At 45.8% G+C, this 15,422-nt stretch overlaps 1 long non-coding RNA gene across 1 annotated transcript; it reads right to left on the minus strand.

The window, feature by feature from the left end:
* Positions 1–230: 230 nt before the first annotated feature.
* Positions 231–6,624, minus strand: LOC125438626. The gene is made up of 3 exons (XR_007245355.1): positions 6,614–6,624; positions 5,498–5,506; positions 231–482 (listed from the first exon to the last, which is right to left on the minus strand). It is a non-coding gene; the product is annotated as an uncharacterized LOC125438626 (long non-coding RNA).
* Positions 6,625–15,422: the final 8,798 nt, after the last annotated feature.

Here is a 15,422-nt window from a genome sequence, read left to right on the forward strand (position 1 = left end):
TTAGATTATTGTAGCTGCAGGAAAAACATAGTTTGTAAAAAAGTGAAATCAGAGCATTATGACTAATGCTTTACAAATTGCCATGAAGTAGTAGAGAAGACGCGGCTTCTCAGAGTCTGCAATTAGGAGATTCCTGTGATTACTGAACTTGCTAAACTTTGGTCAGTGAATCACTGAACACTCAAAAAAAACAGAACAAAAACTGAACACAGTGAATAGTGGAACAGTGATTTATTATGAATGGCAAATTGCTGACTTCCTCCATTATTACCGTTACTTTTTAGAAATAAATGTCTATTATACGTTTTTACATATACATAAATTACACTAATGCACTGTCTGTCGAATGGCTATTGTGTCCTACTTGGGAGCTGCTGTTCTTCAGAATCCAGTAAAAAGAAGAATGCCTGGACAAGATGGCAAAGAATGTCATTTTCATCCAGATTTAAAACACAACAGAACTCAATATGCTCTTAAAGCCACTTGGGTTGGCAACTGCACCAGCAAGTGTGGTGTAGTGGTTAGACTAGAGTGTCAGACCTGGGAGATGCAAGTTTGAATCCCCACTGTGCCATGGAATCTTGCCGGGTGACCTTGAGCCAGTTATAGATTCTCAGCCTAACCCAGCCATTCTCAAACAGGGTACCGTGGTACCCTGGGGTGCCGTGAGCATGTCCCAGGGGTACCGCGGCAACACTACCGCCCCTCCCCCCTCATTTTTGTGGTGTCTCCCACCGGCGCCAGCAAGGACATGGAGCTGGCCCATGGGGCAGGGCCTGCCACAAGGTCAGCAGCCACCCCCCCCCAGTGCTTCCCTTCACCCTGGGAGGGGAAGGTGGGGTGTGTGGCAAGCAGGAACAATGGGAAGGGAAGGTGGAGGGTGGCGGCAGGGGTACCGTGAGATATGAAGAGTGAGGTCAAGGGTACCCTGACCTTGAAAAGGTTGGGAAACACTGGCCTAACCAAAACAGCTCACCATTAGGGTAGCCAGATCTGGGTTGGGAAATATCTGGAGATTTTGGAGATGGAACCTAAGGAAGGCAGTGTTTGGGAATGGGAGGGATCTCAGCAGGATACAGTGTCATGAAATCCACCCTCCAAAGCGGCCGTTTTCTCAGGGGAACTTATCCAGGGATCAACTGTAATAGCAAGAGATCTTCAGGCACCACCGGGAGGTTGGTAGCCTTCCGATTGGTGGAAGGATAAAACGGAGGACTGTGGAAGCCATCTTGGGTCCTGATTGGAGAGAAAAGTGGACGATACATGAAATGAGTGATAATTCTGTATTGGCACTGTGCAACAGCAACGTGCAGTTAGCCACCCAAACACAAAGCGGAGAGCATTGTCCACATGAAGAAAACATGGCACCCTGCCCATCACAGGGCTCTAGCAGAGGATACACCTTCCAACCAACCCTATGCACATTTTTTGCGAGAGTTAAGCCCTAGTACCCTAAAGAGGGCTTACACCCAATGAGTATATACATGATGACAGAACTGCAGTCCAATCCTGTAGGTGTGTGTTTGTAGAAGAAAATCCCCCTTAGCCCAATGGGGTATCAGGGTTTTTAGGATTGTAATTTCACAAAAAGATATATTGCGATAGTCATGAAAATCTGGAATCAATACGGAGGTTTAATTTTAAGAACTCTGAAACAGCTATCAGTCTCTCAAATTTTCACTCAGAGACCCAAAATGCAAAAAAAAAAAGACTGAAATTAAACTTTTCTGCAGGGAATAAAAATTAATGCTTTTGAAAGTGAGAGCATGCAAAATGAGGGGGAGGGGACGAGTGACTGCAGAAATTGTCGTCAACAATGCAAAGATGCAGCCAGAAGGCCAGATGTGTTTATATTTTTCTGGAAAGTTATCAATTATGTCATGGATTGAAAAAGTTACTTCGCTGAGACAAATATCCTGAGGGTCTTCTTGTGGAATGCTCACTTTTTATAAGAAAAACATTTGCCATCTCTCCGAACCACAGGAAACTCTCCGTGCATATCTATTACAGCTCAGGGCTGCCTCTGAAATACAGTTGGTATGGGGCTGGAATGGCCTACTAAATAACAGTTCTAATGTACATAACTGAGGAGAGTAGTATATAATGACTAGGTCAGTGTAAAACCAATAGTGCGCTCTAAAGCAGAGTTATACCTTTCTAAATCCATTGAGGTCAATGGCCACAGAAGGATGTAACTCTGTTTAGGACTGCGCTGTAAAAGTCCTGAACCCTGGTCAATTGAATTAATAAATCAAAGGACTTCCTTTCCTTTCAAAACAAATGACACTACATAGTTCTAGTGCTGGAAACTCCTATGTCCCACGGAAGCAGGTTCAACTCGGGATTTTCCAAAAAGATTGTGATTTTGGCATTTTTTTTGAAAAAAACCAGGATTGAGAGAAATATTGTGGGTCAATCCTGCTTTGGAGAAGGGACCCATGCAAAGTTCTTGCCCAAACCGGCATGTTTCCCTTTGTCAACCCATTATATTTGTACTGTATGGAATCAACCAGAGTGATTCAGCGGCCAAGAAAGCCAATGTGACTCTGGGCTGCAGTATGAAGTGGCAGATAAAAAAGTCAATGTAACTCTGCATCAGTAGGAGTATAGTGTCTAGCTCGAGGAATGTAAGAGTACCACCCTATCTTGTGTTGGTCCGACCTCACCAGGAATACTGTGTCCAGTTCTGGGCACCACAATTCAAGAAGGACATTTCAGATTTTCAGATTCTAGTGCTGTGGTGGCAGCTGCTGTCACACACACAACACCTTTTATTGACATATACATAAATTAAAATAAAATAGAAACAAAATGAAAATACCTACATGGATCAGTGTAGGTAGGGAGAAGGAAAACATTAAAATGATTTATATTTGATTATCCATAAAATTAATCAGGAGTAACTTTACAGTTCTGGATCTTCATCACCTTTACTAAAAATGTGGCAATGTCTGTGGTGATCTGGACATTCTTATCACGGAGTAAGTATTTGACTTTCCCTTCATCAGAAGTCTGTAGGGCTTCGTTCAGATGAGGCTTTGTGAACTTGTCTCTTTGGAACGTATAAAGTTACAGTGTAGCATGACGTGATCGGTGGTCTCCATGTGCCCCTGCAAACATGGACAAAACCGCTCACTGCACAGAATATTTGCAAGTCTGCCCTTATAGGTGGCCAATGGAAGAATATTAAATCTGGCTTGCATAAAAACTCACCAGGTATGTGGGAAGGTAAGGTTTGTAAAATATGCTGGGAGGCATGTAGTCGACCCACGTGGTCAGCGTAAGAACGAGACGAGACGCGGAGATAACATCTGGTGGAGATCGCCAGCAGCGGGAGACCGGAGGTCCGTGTTCCTAGCGAGTCTCTCGTCTGCCGGTTCCTGGCACCTTTTATTGTTATTCTATCGGGGGCGTGTAGGAGGGAGGACCGGGGGGAGTTCCGGGAGAGCGGGAGGTCGGGAGATCATCATGTGATGCATGATCTCATCTGGCTACGTGCGGAGAGGAGCGTAAGCGTCTGAGCCTAATCCTCACCTGGGGGCAAGACCATTGTCCCTGCACCCGGTGATTGAGCCAGGCAGTTCATGACCCGTGACTCATGGGGGGGTGAGGAGTGGGGGTGCGGTGCGACCAGCAAGGCCGTAGGTCCGTTGGCGTCCCAACGTTCTACCACGGTGCTGCTGGGTCAGCAGTGCATCACTACAGAGGCACCCTTGTTCTGAAGAGAGATGGAATGCTTATGGGGAACAAGGTCTCATTGCCTGGGCATAGATTAACTGTTGCTCCATATCAACCAGTCTTTGCTTTATTATTGCAAAAATATAGTGTTCATTTGAGTTGCTTAGGGAGTCCAAAGAGGTACCAAGAGTTCTTATCTTTTTTGTTCTTTGCTTTTACCATGTTGATTTAAAAGAGTCTGACAGCGTATGGTGTATAAGGCTCTTTGGTTTAGCCTTGTAATGGAGACTAAGCCAGAATGTACCGTATATACCGGTGTATAAGACGACTGGGTGTATAAGACGACCCCCCCCCCCACTTTCCCAGTTAAAATATAGAGTTTGGGTTATACTCGCCAGATGTAAGACTACGTACCCAGCGTATAAGACGACCCCAGACTTTACAGATGATTTCCCAGGGTTCAAAAATAGTCTTATACGCCAGTATATACGGTAATGGTAAGCATCCAAATTTTTGTCTCCACCAATGATAGTAAGCAACACATTTTGGAATGCCAAGAAGATGACGAATGAAGTGCGATTGAATAATTTCGATCTCAGCTTTGAGATCACAAATCCATAATGGTGCTCCATAAAGGGCTTGAGGAAGTAATTGAGACTCTAGTAGTTTAATGACAGCTGGAAAATATTGTCCGCCATTAGTGCAGGAAATGTTTGCTATTACTGATATTTTCTGTATGGATGTTTTAAAAACTTGTGTTAGCTGAAAGCTCCATTTGACATTGTATTGGAAGCACACACCACGGTAACAGAATTCCTTCATTTGTTCTATCTGGTTTCCATCCAGTTTCCATGTATGGAGTTTCCAGTGCTTAGGGAATACAAGAATTTTAGTCTTTTCGTAGTTAATAGTGAGAAGATTCTGATGGCAATATAGTGTGAATGTCTTTAAGAGGCCTATTTGCATATGAGATAGTAATACGGCATCATTGGTGTAAAGAAGGAGAGGAACCTCAGTTTGGTCTACTTTGGGGGGTGCCCATCGATGCGATGAATTGTGGGTGCTAGATAGTTGAAGAAGAGGTTAAATAAGCATGGAGCAAGGACACAGCCTTGCTTATCTCCTATGTCTGATGGAATTTCAGGTGTTAGATGACCATGCACGTTAAGACGAACTCGACGTTGCATGTTGTGATGCAACATTTGACTGAAGTGTAAGAGGTGAGGATTTATGTCTTAACATGCATGGAAGAAGGATATTACCAAGCTAGAGTGTGTCCAGAAGAGAGTGACCAAAATAATAAAAAGTCTGGAATCCATGCCCTATGAGGAGAGATTTGGGGAGCTGGATATGTTTAGTCTGGAGAAGAGAATGTTAAAAGGTGACATGATAGCCATGTTTAAATATGTGAAGGGATGTCATGTTGAAGATGGAGCAAGCTTGTTTTCTGCTGCCTCAGAAACTTGGACAAGGAGTGATGGATTCAAGGTACAGGAAAAGAAATTCCACCTGAACATTAAGAAGAACTTCCTGATGGTAAGTTCTGTTCAGCACTGGAATACACTGCCTCGCAGTGTGGCGGAGTCTCCTTTTTTGGAGGTTTTTAAACAGAGGCTGGATGGCCATCTGTCAAGAGTGCTTTGATTGTATACTCCCACACAATGGGGGTTGGACTTGATGGCCTTTGTGGTCTCTTCTCTATGATTCCACATCGCAGACTGCATGTGGGGAGTATGTTGGAATATTCTCCTAAAGCAACTTGCCTACTGAAAATCAAGGGGATGGTTGAGCATATATTGTCTTGTGTAGTGTGGTCAACGGTGACTCACTGTGACTCTTCAAGGTCCTAATGGAAGGTCTTCGGTCGTGCTGCTAGATGAGCAAGGAAGAACGGGGAAGGCAAAATGGCCCTGGAAAGCCCGCTGCCTGTTCCTTCGCCACACATCCCTGAATGAGAGAGGTCCAGCTTGGGCAAAATGTCTCTTGAACTCCATTTTGGTCAGCTTCTTTGCAACTGTTTACTGCCTATTGATGTCCTGATCTGATATTCAGAACACAGTCTTAAGGTTTTGCTAGGAACAGGGATCTCAGCCATTGGATGATCACATTATAAGTGTAAGTGTGTTATCATTAGACAATCATGCAGCCAATCAAATCTGGCTATGTGGCAACAGTATAAAGCTACTTCAGTGGGCAATTTTCTGTCTGCTCGTACTCTGTAGGGGTAGTGCCCTGTCTGCAGCACCCCCCCCCCCAATCATTCCCAAAAAGGAGAGGAATAACCGTCATGGGTTCTGAAAGTAGCTGACTCCTTTCTCTTCTAGATCCCATTATTTCCATAGTAGCTGCACTGCCTTTACCTAGTTGCTCAGCTCTATCTATCTTCTATTATGCTGTGATATAAAAACAGACGTGTTATTGCCATCTGCAATGCACTTAAATGACTGAAACTACCTCAGGGAGCTGCTATGCAGCTAAAGAGATTCTTCACAACTGAATCTTCAAATGACTCTCTTAGAGGGCTTACATAATACTAGCATACAATGTGTATCGCATTCCATTAAGCGTGCATCCAGCTTTCAATTATAGCGCATGAGGCAATTACGAGACATTTCATTTAAATTATATTATTTTACCAGAAGCTTAGACTGAAGGCAGGTAAACCGCAGATGAAGACGCATGGCCCAGTTACCGCTCAGAGCCGAAGGAAAATTCAGCAATCCTTAAAGTAAAGTTAACTTGTATCATGTCGAGGAGTGAGGGAGCCACAAACAGTCCCCTCAAGCAACATATCAAATATAAAATGTCAGCTTAATGAAACGCCATGTAAATCAGAAGGTCTGATAATGTGAATAAATGTGTAGTTCCCACAGACCACACTGGAAATTACTGGATTTTAAATGACTTTCACCTTCAAACGGCTGCTGCAGAGAACTGTGAACCCGGTCTCTCATTCAAATCTTACCTCTGCCGTTCACTCGTGAGTCAGCCCTTAGGCCAGATGTTTTCTCTCAGCCCTTCTCCCTCCCCAAACTACAATATATGAATAATATGAACTGAAGGTCAGTTTGCCTTTCTGAGAATAGTCAATGGGAAGTGCTATTGGAACACTCTAAAGTGCTAATTAGATGCTAAGTAGCATTATCCTCGGACCTTTTGTGATACCTTTTCTTTTAGGAATGTTCTTATCCATTTCCCTGCTTCTCCCACTTAAATGTGCAAGGCTCTTCTCTTGTGGTGCCGTGCCACTCAAAAGCTTTATCCACCCATTGTGGATAAAAGTGTAGCTCTGGAGCTTTTAGGAGTACATCATACATCAGGTGCATGCTAATTTACTTCATTCAGGGTTGCAAATCTACAGGACTGGCAGTTTGCCCGGAATGGGGGCTCTCCATAGTGATTCTGGGCCCTGAGCGAATGTTTAGGGTGGGGTCTCAGAATCAGGGCTACCCCATTGCTGCTCTCCCACCTGGGCCAAGCAAGGGGTGGAGCCTTGTTCCTGGTGAGGTGAGTGGGAGCCACCACTATAGGACTGCTGCCCAAACCCCAGATGGGGATGTTCTTCTTTTCCCTCTCCTTTGGGGGGCAGAGCCATGGTTAGTCAAGCCTCTCCCATTGTGGGCTTGCAGCAGCTGCCCCTGTTATCCATTGTCTAAGGCCACCCCTGTTGCTGATTTACAACTGATCTTCAGACTACAGAGATCAGTTCCCTTGGAGAAAATGGCCGCTTTAGCAGGTTGGCAATAGGGTTGGAGATTTGGATGGTCCGAATCCAGGGTTCAGACCGAACCCATGCTGATTCGGATGGATTTGGATGAGCAGTGTCTGAATCCAAGCCGTCCAAATCCCATCCGATCCAAATCCATGGGATTCGGATCAGCAGCTAAACCGCGTTTTTATTTTGTTGGTGTTTTTTCACGTTTCGGTAGGGTAGGGCTCATCTCACACTACCCCCTGAAGCAAAGTCCTCCAAACCTGGATGGTGTCATCCAGGGACTCTCCTGAAGATACCCGGAAAGTTTTGTGATGGTACCTTCAGAAATGTGCACCCCATAGCCCTCCACCAGAAATTCCCCATTGACAGCAATGCAGCTAAGTCACTGCAGAACAAAGAATCTTGGGCATCTTGAGGGGTGCCTGTCAGGGGTGCATTTTTAAGGCTAGTAACACCAAAATTTGAGGGTATCATCCAGTGACAGTCTTGATGATACCCCCCAATTGTGGTGCAGTTTGGTTCAGGGGGGGGGGCAAAGTTATGGACCCTCAAAAGGGTAGCCCCATCTCCTTATTTCCCATTGGAAACAATGGGGGATGGGGCACCGCTTTTGCGGGTCCATAACTTTGCCCCCATGAACCAAACTGTACCAAAATGTGGGTTATCATCAGGACAGTCTCTGGATGATACCCTGAGATTTTGATGCCAATACGTCTACAAATGTGCCCCCTGCAGACCAAAATGTGAAAAAACACCAAAAAATAAAAACGCATCCGAAATTCTTGGACTTTCTCACAGATTTGGGGCAGTCCGAATCTGCAAAGTTCAGAATTTGGCCAATCCGAGCCCTTTGATCCGAATCTGGTCCAAATCGGAACGAATCTGGCTGGTATCGACCAGCTCTAGTTGGCAATTCTCTCTGGTAAGAAATATCTTTTCATTACAGCAGAGTGCACGGGGGCAAAAGATAGCAGAGCTTACCCAGCAGGGGCAGAGTGAGGGGGAACTGCTCCTGGAGCATGCGTGTGCGTGTGCCCCTGCCACGCCCCCACCTGCCCCTCCACACCATCACCATTATGCGACCCCCTTCCCCCGTGGCACTACGCCACTGTTACCCAGGCATGTGTTTCTGCTGGCAACAAAAGAAGCTCGGAGCCAATTCATAACTTCTAACTAATAAGAGGAGCCTTTATTAGTGAACTCCATTCTGGATAGAAAAATGGAGAGCCAGGTTCTCTATTCTAATCAAACTAGCTGAATGGTTTGAAATGTTGTCTGCATCTCTCTGCACACATGGTGCAAAATGGAGGAGTATGTGTAAGAATAGTGGAAGGCGGAGGAGAAGCAAGAAGGAAGGAAGTTTCTGAGAGTAGCCATCTACACATCAAAGGGATAGTGTCAGAGCAGTAGCAAAAAGGTGCCCAGAGTCTTGACCTCTCTAGCTATCTGACTCACTAATCAGACATCCACTGTCACTGAGGCAGGCGACAGTGCAAAGTCCTTCACGTCCAACACAAGAGGATGGATTTTATGGAGCCACATCCCAGCTGAGCTCCCTTCCCTCCACAAAGACCACCCTCCCCAGGAACCACTCCCAAATCTCCAAGAATTTCCCAAGTCAGAGTTGGCGACCTTGACTACTAATAGAGATTTGTTCATAAGCCTTAGGCCATTCATTATGCCCTGAGTTGGGTGGTCCAGGCTAGCATGAACTTGTTAGATCTCAGAAGGTTTATTAGGGTTGGTCCTGGTTAGTACTTGGATGGGAGATCAGCAATGAAGGTTGCTATGAAGAGGCAGGCAATGGCAAACCACCTCTGAATGTCTCTTGCCTGGAAAGCACTACTGGGTGGCCATAGGTCAGCTGTGTTTTGATGACACTTTTCACTACCACCATTCATTGTAGGAAACCACTGGTTTGTCTACCGCATCTCCTTCACTGACCATACGGGGGTGATATTTACAGTGCTTTTATGAGGATTACCTGAACAATTACCTCTGAATACTTTGAGCCTATTTTTCAAGTCTGAACGTATTCAGAAGTCATTTAGCAATCAAATAGGGGATATTTTAGAATTCATGAGCCACTTGATTCATGTGTCATTCCAGAATCAGGTACAAAAAAAAGCTGAAATATCAGCAGAGACAAATTGTCAGCTGAATTTCCCCTGCAACCAGCTCCTTTTAGCAGCAATTCCCCCATATCCTCCTCTTTCTTTCCCAAGTATAACTTGTGAGGGTAGGGTGGGAGGAGGAAATTCAGGGACAATCACCTGTCTCCCTGTGTTCTCCCTGGGTTGCCGCTGATGACAGAAACTTCTGAGCATGCTCGACTGCATTATCAGGGAATGCCAGGATCTTAAAAAAAAAAATCTGTAGCAGACAGAAAACACCCTAGGGTCCAGTGAGGTGTTTTGCTATGTACACCTTTTGTCTCTGTGCTACGTGTGTGGGAGGTTTCACGTGTATATTGCTGAAGTCTAAAACTGGGGGCCTCTGGAGTCACAAGGAGGGGGCGGGGCTGGATTAGGGTGGCCAACCTCTAGGTGGTAACTGGAGATCTCCTGGGATTGCAGGTTGATATCCAGGTGGCACAGATCAGTTCATCTGGAGAAAATGGTCGCTTTGGAAGAAGGAATCTAGACCATTATGACCTGATGGGGTCCCTCCCCAAAGCCCAACCATCTCAGATTCCATCCCCTACCTGGAGCTGCCACCTGTAGGCTGGATGGGTGATTGAAGTGTGTTATGATTGCACTAGGAGTAAAGCCCGTTTCAAAATGCACTAAAATAGCCTCTACACTAGGGGGGAGTGTGGGCAGGGGACGACAGGTTAGTGGCAGGTTTTCATGCCCAGCCACCTTCTCCCATCCCCTTGGCACTTCTCCCAATAATTCTCCTCCCCACCCCCAACGTACTCTGCATGGCTCATTGCTGACTCTGCACTGCTCTGCTGGTGCTTCACGTGGTGCAGCCCTTCATGTCTCCAAGATGGGTTGGTAGGCCTGGGCTGAGAGTCTGGAGGCTAGAGCCCTGGACAGGAGGGGCTGGGTTGGTTTTGGGGGCAGTGGAGGGTGGCAAGGGGAATGGGGAGGTGGGTGAGAGGCCTGGTGGGACGGTGATTTGGGGGCATTTCTCCATCAGGGAGTGGGGAAGTGCGAACCTGGCCAGCAGCAGGATGGCTTGTTGTATGGAGCCCCCTTCAAAAGGTTTTCCTGCTGCAGAGGAAACCCGAAAAAGTGTTTAAAAAAACCCTGCACAGGGAAAGTAGAGATACGCCATGAAAATCATGGTGTAACTCTGCTGGCAACTCTGCCCGTGCATGTGGGCTCATCAGGCTGTGGAGGCTGACAAAGGTCGTCTCTGCCCCCGGAATGCCCTCGGCCACATTGCGTTTTGCACTGGCAGGACTGGGCAACTGAGGGTGCTTCCGCGTTGGGCGCCGTGGAGCAGCATGGTGCCTGGGCACTGGTCAAGTTGCCCCTGCACCAGCGGATTTGCCCCTTGTGCTGGTGGAATGGCCACTCACACTGGTGCAGGGGTGCAGCAGCTACAGGGGGGGATTCATACCACTACCCCAGATTGGGCTGTAAGTCTGTTCTAGAAACTTTAGAGAAAGGAGGAGAATCGTACCTTTCTGAAACCATTATGCTTATGGACTTATGTGTAACCATTAAGCTTATGAACTATACTGAAACTGTTTTCCTTCTAAATAAACTCTATGTTTAAGAAAACACGTGTTTGAGTAAATGATCCCCTTTTACTTCTGAGCCATCCTCACATGCTGACCGTTCTGTCATTCTCACGTATACAACTAAGCAGAGGTGGGATCCAGCAGGTTCTCACAGGTTCCCGAGAGTAGGTTACTAATTATTTGTGTGTGCTGAGAGGGGGTTACTAATTGGTGATTTTGCCACGTGATTTGTGCCTTAGTTATGCCCCTCCTCTCAGCAGTAGCGCGCAGAACTTGAAGCAGTCTAGCAGGAGGTGCACCAGCGTGCGTGGCAGCCTGCGCCTGCGTGCATTCGTTTCCTGCCCAAGGACCGGCGCAGCGGCTGCGTTCTTGCCACAGCCCCACCCAGGAATGCCCTGCCCCTGGAATGCCTGGCCACGCCCCATCGTGTCCCACCCAGCTCCATTGGCGCTACGCCACAGTTTGAATCCCACCCCCATGGGAACCTGTTACTAAAATTTTTGGATCCCACCACTGCAACTAAGCCGTTCTGTGCTTTGGGTCCAACTAAAAATTCTAAGGCAAGAGCCTTTGGTGGCAGTGAAAATAAACACAAACCACTAAGGAAGGCAGGAGGCAGCATAACACGTTTGGTCTGAGAACATTACGCAGAGGTCCCTTTGCAGATGTTGCAAGTAAAGAGTCCCAGAAATAAGCAAGCTCTTATTTCCTGCAATGTAGGGAAGAGTCTCACAAATACTCCATCATTATGAAAAGCTCAGTGGAGACTTAAATATAGGAGCTTCTCTGTAGTCAGGTTTCCTTGCCATTGGCCTTCCTCCCAGGCATCTCCTTGCAAGGTAATTTTGGGGAAAGGGGAAACCAGTGGCAGGAAGAAAACAGTGAATGGTGAAGGCCTGACATGGAAAGCCACCAGGCGACCATTTCCAAATGTTTCAAAAACTTATGAAACATGCCAGGCTTTGTCAGGATATTGAAAATTGCAAGGTGGTCATATGCTGGTCTAGAATGACTGGAATGTAACAGTCAGCAGAATTGTAAAGGTCGGAGCCTCTCTGTCTGGGTCTGCAGTGATTGGCATGTAACAGTCAGCAGAAGTGAAAAGGTCACAGGCCAGGATGATTAGATCATCTAGCTAATGATTTGCTGGACAAAACTATATAAGAAGACTGCATACCCAATTCAGTACCTCTCCTTCACCTTCAGGTTCGGGCTCAGATTGTTGTCAGAGTAGTGAGTGGATAGTTATTGTTATTTTTGTTCCTTTGAGAAACAAGAGATAAAGTATTCCTGTTGGAACTAAATCTACTGTCTGAGTGTTTCTTTTTCTTATACTGCAAGCAGTTACCTCCTGTTCTAGCAAGGGTGAGTTGGCACCTAGTCCTTCCGCTGTGCACTAGGCCAACAGGCTTTTCCAGAGAACTCTCCGCAAAGACTCAAAAGATCCTTCCATTCTGAATTTAAACAGAGTTTTTTGCCCATCTCTGCAGCCAATTAGGATGCCTTGACATGGATGCCGGTTGTCTCTGCTATTCTCATTTTATGTACTTGCTGCTGGAAAGACCGGTGCAACCTCTATGAATACAACTGCTTCATAAAATGTGAAGTTGCTCTGACTTGCGCTGCTATTGACACCAGGACAGAACGCCAGCAAGGAAGGGTGTAAGCAGGAATACAAAATTTTAAGAGAAGCAGAGCTTTAAAACTTCCTGTGACAGGAAATGGAAAGAAGGAGAAACTCTCCAAGGCCCTGGAAGTCTGCAGCATTTGTCTAAAAATTCGATATATAAGAAATATGTAATGTGCAATCTGTTTAAAAGCTGAACAAGACATGCTTCTGTTGAATAAATGGAATAAAAAAAACCCCAGAACATTTCACTGGTGAAGAACAAATTCAGTTCTTCAAGTCTGATGTGACAATGTTCCTTACTGTGTGCCATGTCTGTTTACGCTCCAGTGCAGCAGTTCTGAAACTGTGCCATGAGCGTATGGCTGGAATGCTATGAGGAGTAATTAAATCTTTACCTCTTCTTGTGAAGAACCACCCAATCATAGAGGCTGCCTGTGGCATCCACAATTCAGTCTTAGACATGCCCCATTCCTATTGATCTCAACCAGGAATGGGAAATTTGGGTACAACTCTGCAGTGGTTGGCTGGGTGATCCAATCATGCCTGTTACAGAAATACAATAGCCAGAGAAAGCATGCCCCCCCCCCCGGTCCCACCCCACCACAAACTGAGGCCTGATTTACGCATACAGCAAAAAGAGGCAAAAGAATTCTGAGCTGTGGACTGAGCTGTGCCCCTAAAGACTGGAGTTTGAAGGTGCCATTTTGGGAATGCACCCCATTGTACAAAACATCCTGCAAGAAAAATAGCTAATCCAGAAGACAGAAAACTTAGCCCAGGAGTTAATGTTCCCATTTGCAGGATAGGGGTTGTTTGGGGGCTTTTTGTTTGTTTGTTTTTGTTGTTTGTTGTTTTTAACATAGGGGAATTTATTTATTTATTACATCACACTTGTAACCCGCCCTCCCCCGAAGGGCTCAGGGCGGCGCACAACAACAAGATAAAACAACACCGATACAAAATCAATTCAATAAAAACAGTTCCAATAACTTAGATAAAAATTTAACATGCAGCCCAGAATGGTACAGTCCATTAGATCACCTCGTTCACAGCAGGTATAGCCCTTATAAATGGATTCTTTGAGGGCTGCTGGTTGATTCCCAAATAAGTTTGAAAAGCTCACTTTGGGGGTAGAATGAGTATAATGTATTTCCCTTTTTAATTCAGGGAAAATGTCCTTTGGTGATTTAGCAACATGGTTACTTCCTCTTTCTCAAAAAGTCTCAGCAGCTTGAATCAAACTGGCTTAAGTTGCAAAAACTCACTGAGTCATACTCAAGTGACCTGGGATCTGTAATACTGCGGAGTATGAAGTGCAGGGGATGAAAGGTCATGAAGGGAATGTATTGGTAATTTAAAGCATATAACTGTTCGGGGGGAGGGGGCTGTTAGTGTCTTCATAGTAGTGTAGAAATGTTTTGGCTAAATTTTTTCAAGGGCACTCCACATAGGTAGGGCTTTTTTTAAAACTGCTATAGACATGTTGTTAAAACAATCTTCATGAAAATACGTCTGCTGAAGTCAGTACCACCCTTCATGCCTGTGGCTTCCTTTTACCTCGGCTTTGTGACTACCTCTTTATAAGAAGCTTACTGCAGATAAGTTCAAGAGAGTAAGGAAAATGGGAAGCCAAAATTAAAACTACGAAAGGCTGCACAAAATGAACAAGAGAGGTGCTCATGTTTACAGCAGAGTGAACAGGGCCTCTGTTGCAGCTCAACCGCCGAAAACACTAAAAAATAATTATCGGGGTTAGAAAGTTAGAGGTATGAAGAGGAGTCTATTTTTGCAGTTAAATAGGGTGGGGAGTCTATTTTTGCAGTTAAGAGTTTGATGCTAACCTTGGCGCATACAAGGGGGGGGGAGGTAGGTGCATATACCTGGGCCAAGCCTCTTGGATCCCTGCCCCTGCTCACCTGTCAGTGCAGGGTTGCTCCTTTGGTGTGCATCTCCAGACTGGGGGGTGCCTGTCAGGGCTCTGAAATGAGGCACGTCAATCACACAGCAAGGAGGTTTACTCCTCACCCCCATGTATAAGTGCTAAAAGCCTCTTTTGCGATGCTGAATGCATTTTTCGTTACCAAGGTGGAACAATGCGTGCCCTAAGAAGGCAAGTTGGAGACTTCAGAAACAGAGTCCGGTCCTGCCTGCACTGCTGCCTGTTGAGTGCCTTGAGCTCAGTACCCCCTTCTCTGTGCCGCTTCCTTTTTCAGCACCGTGAGCAAGCTCACAGCAAGCGTTGTCCCTGGCTGAGGTCCGTAGGGAGATGACAGGCATCACTACAGCCAGGGAGATCCAAGTCTTCCTGTTTTGCAAATATAACCAGGAATTCAGATTCTCAGATTGACACAAACTTATATTGAGACCTTAGTGGAAAGTACATAAACAGAACAGGCTTATTAAAATACCTCTTTATATAAACCTAACAGTATGTTTCTCTGTTGAACTGTGACGTCCCAGTGGACCCAGAAACTAGAAAAGGGACAGCTGCTGCTAGAGGGGGCAGGGGGGCAATTGTATTTTCTACTGTTTCTACTAACTGAGGGGCTCATTGTCCAGACACTGGGGCCAACTCTTTATCTAAAGGGAAGCAGGAGCCTCTGGGAACTGCATCTGCCTCCACTGAAGACCTGGAGCCTCAGGAAGCCATGATACTTCATAGTGCTTTTCCAAGTCCTGCTTCCCTAAATCCAGGCAAGGACAAA

The sequence above is a fragment of the Sphaerodactylus townsendi genome, linkage group LG08 (genome assembly GCF_021028975.2).
Source record: "Sphaerodactylus townsendi isolate TG3544 linkage group LG08, MPM_Stown_v2.3, whole genome shotgun sequence".
NCBI lineage: Eukaryota > Metazoa > Chordata > Lepidosauria > Squamata > Sphaerodactylidae > Sphaerodactylus > Sphaerodactylus townsendi.